The sequence below is a fragment of the Megalobrama amblycephala genome, linkage group LG12, assembly GCF_018812025.1.
Source record: "Megalobrama amblycephala isolate DHTTF-2021 linkage group LG12, ASM1881202v1, whole genome shotgun sequence".
Classification (NCBI taxonomy): domain Eukaryota; kingdom Metazoa; phylum Chordata; class Actinopteri; order Cypriniformes; family Xenocyprididae; genus Megalobrama; species Megalobrama amblycephala.
This window is the reverse complement of record NC_063055.1, coordinates 38,744,504-38,748,256: the sequence shown is the minus strand read 5'-3', so window position 1 is coordinate 38,748,256 and position 3,753 is coordinate 38,744,504. Positions and strand designations below refer to the sequence as shown.

The window sequence follows — 3,753 nt, the reverse complement described above, 5'->3', positions numbered from 1 at the left end:
TCAATGAAACCCTCTCGTTGCTAAAAGAACGCTTCTGGTGGCCAGGGATGGCTTCAGATGTCAGAAGGTACGTGCGGGGCTGTCGGGAGTGTGCCATCTCCAAATCTCCCCGTCATCTGCCAGCTGGGAAACTCCTTCCGCTGCCCGTTCCAGATCGCCCATGGTCACACCTAGGAGTGGATTTCATCACTGATCTCCCTGTCTCAGAAGGAAATACCACCATCCTAGTCATTGTGGACCGCTTCTCAAAATCCTGCCATCTGATTCCACTCCCAGGATTACCCACTGCTATGGAGACCGCCGAAATACTCTTCAACCAAGTCTTCAGATACTTCGGAATACCAGAAGATATAGTCTCCGACCGAGGACCCCAGTTCATATCCAGAGTATGGAAATCCTTCTACTCCCTCCTAGGTGTGGCCGTCAGCCTGACTTCCGGATACCACCCCCAGTCGAACGGGCAGACGGAAAGGAAGGTGCAGGAGATTGGCCCTCAGTCACATCTAATGTGGTAATGCCGCCATCTTGTGGGCAATCATAGAATGACTCTTATTATTTACACAGACATGGTGTTAAACTGCCTTATTTTGTGGTTAAATTTTATACTTATAAAGATTGTTATTGCATGATAATTGTTTGATAAACATTGAGCATGATAAATGATAAGACTTTGTCTTCAGTAAACGCTTTAATGAGATTCTGTAGTCTGGGGTGAATTCTTCAAGTTAGAAATCATACAGTTCGACTGCAGGGGTTTGAATTGACCTGAATCAATACTAAAATTTAAAACCTCAGTGACAATTATTATTATTATTTTGTTAAAAGTTTGGCATATTGCATAAATTGTGTTTTACTGAAAAGCTTATATTGAAATATTCTACATTCTACCAATGATAAAACTGCTAGACGGTAAGATTTGTGAAGGAGGGCCACTGAGTTGTGTTTAAAATCACTACGATATAGTGGTTTTCAATTTGCATAACACTGACTGTAAAATATGTATTTTAGGTATGGGAATGACATATTTTGAGTTTTGATATTTGGTATCATTTCCAAACATCAATGATCTGATCTGATATTTCACTCAAAGTGATCAGATTCTAACATTATTTCTCCTGTGTTTTCAGGCTCTTCTCTGATCATCCCTCTGGTTCTGTTTTTTCTGGTTCTGATCACAGCTGGACTCTTATTACTGTTTTTCTGTAAGAAGCGTCAGTCTCAAGGTAAAACTCATTCTTAACTTATTTAGATGCAGAAATTCACCATTTATACTGAGATTAAAACAGATTTCTTGATCTGTTTTCCCACTTTCTGTCACCACTGAAACGAGACATGAGCAAAATACAGATATTTGATGATTGTGTGAAAGAATTTACAATTATAATGCAATTAATTTAGGACGCTTGTTTTTGGCAGGCGGTGATTCGTCATCTCAGACTGGACCAAGAAAACATGAAGTGGTGAGTCCAGTTACTGTATAAAATGATATTAATGTCTAATGCCTTCCATCCTGACGATCTTCAGAGCTGTAAATAATTTCTGTCTCTCCTCAGGTTTCTCACACTGGTTGTGATTATGAGGAGATTAAAGACGCTCACAAACAATTACCCACAAACCCCTCTGATTATTCTAACTGCGTTTACGCTACAGTTCAGAAAGCCACTGGTGACTCTCAGTGCTGCATCACATCTGCTGAGGATCTGAATTACGCAGTGGTGAATTTCCACAAGAAATCTGACTGTCCTGACAGTGTCAGTAGCAGGAATAATCAGGATTACAGTGAATACGCTACTGTCAATCATCTCACTGCTTGACCAACAACAGCAGAGAATATAAATGAGCTGAATGTTTTATCACCTTGTCTTTGGCATTAAGTTTGCGTGTTTGGTGTTTCTTGTAAGTCTTCAGTGATGCTCCTTTTCCTTATATTTTAGTCAGTCTTGTGAATCAGACTTTTGACTGTTGGCATGAAGTCTGATGAATGTTTAAATTACAGCGCAGTGTTTTGTTCTGCAGACGACAATGAAAGAAATGATCAGAAGCTTTTGGTCAGAGTTTGATATAAATAAGTACTGAATGTTTCAGACAAAAGTGTAAAATTAAAGCAGAATATACAGCTGTGTTCTAATTTATAAAGCTAACAAACTTTAGCACATGCAGCAACTGTTGTTTTTTTCTCTCAGTTCTCATTTTAACAGATAACTTAACCTGATAACTTAAAAACCCCAGATGAGGTTGTGATATTGTTTGCAAATGTAATATGCATGAATTATGGAAAGCTGAAATGCACATAAAAGCACAATGTCTGAGCTTTATGAGTGTCCATTGTGAAGCCTGAGGTCTTTTTAGCTTTTGCTCTAAAAATGTTTATTCCAGAAAATTGACTCCCCACTGATGTAATTGTAATGTAACAGAGACTCGTTCGAACTCAGGTTGTTATTATGCCTCTCCCTCTTTCTCATTTGGGGTTCAGTAGATTTAGTTTAGCGCTCTGATATTTTTACTAAAGGTAAAGGGGGAGTGGAACATCTCAATATTTAAGCCCTTTCTCTAGCTGAAGACGCTGCATGTGGTGTCGTCAGTGGGGCCTGAGTGCTATAGTCACCACACCACATGTGCTGAACAAACAAGTCCGATCCATGGAGGCTCCACCTCACAACTTACAGGACTTACAGGAACTTACAGGACTTTATGGATCCGGTGACACATGTGCATTCATTGACTTGAAGAAGTCTTACTTGGTTGGTTGTGATCATATGTTTTCCATCTCCAAGAGAAGAATATGCTGGAAGGAACACCATCGTGAAATGATGCTCAAACCACTCTTGTACTGGAGCTGAATGGTGAAAGTGGAAATTGTCCCACAACTACACAATTTCGCTCAGTTTGCTCCTGATCACTCTGTGGAAAGTTGATTTCATTGAGGGAGTTTAAACAATTTAGAAGCCTTTCTGTGTTTTGCGACCCCAAGACAGCGTTGTGTGTATTAAAAATGTATGTGTATATATATGCAAAAGCCTCTAAGTGCCATCTGAAATTTTCTTCTAAAATGAGCATTTTTATCAAGCTCGTATAGGTCATTTTCATTGCCATTAAAGTGTAATAACTGAACATAAACATACGATTATAGGGTTAATAACTGGGTAGGCCTCTGTGTTCAGAATAAAACATCAGACTCTCTCTCAAGAACTAATCATCAAGCTCATGTGAAATAATGCACACCTTTTTCACCTGAAGTGATTAACTCCAATTAAATCTCAGCTGCTCTTGTAAGATATTTCTGACACCATCTTGGTTTCTGCTTCTACAAGAGCCACAAAGAGCTTATGAAGCATCGACAAGATCTCATTGTTGAAAAGTATTGCTCAGATCAGTGTGACTAAAGATTGGACAAAAGTATGTTAGCAATTGATAAAAACTGTAAGATTAACATGATATTTTTTACAGTCTATGTGTAGAGCTCAGTCAGACCGATCAAACAATTCAAACTCTAAAGTTCCTGTTTTAATCATTGATTGATTGATTCTGACATAGAGAATAAATTAATTTAGTCAAAAGCACTTTATAAAATACAGTAGAAAGCTATTAAAGGTCACATTGGGATAATAGAGATCACAGTAATAAAATCTATAATAAATATATAATTGATGGATCAGCACAGCTAGAGATGAGTGACACCTCATTTTATAAATGTGCAAAATTAATCAGTCGGCAGTGTAATTATACAGTTACCATGGGAACCGCTGATCTCTA

At 38.3% G+C, this 3,753-nt stretch overlaps 1 long non-coding RNA gene across 1 annotated transcript; it reads left to right on the top strand.

Annotated features, from left to right (window-relative positions):
* Positions 1-524: 524 nt before the first annotated feature.
* On the top strand, positions 525-3,106 carry LOC125280499. Its single transcript, XR_007187631.1, has 3 exons — positions 525-1,223; positions 1,417-1,460; positions 1,554-3,106. It is a non-coding gene; the product is annotated as an uncharacterized LOC125280499 (long non-coding RNA).
* The last annotated feature ends 647 nt before the right edge of the window (positions 3,107-3,753 follow it).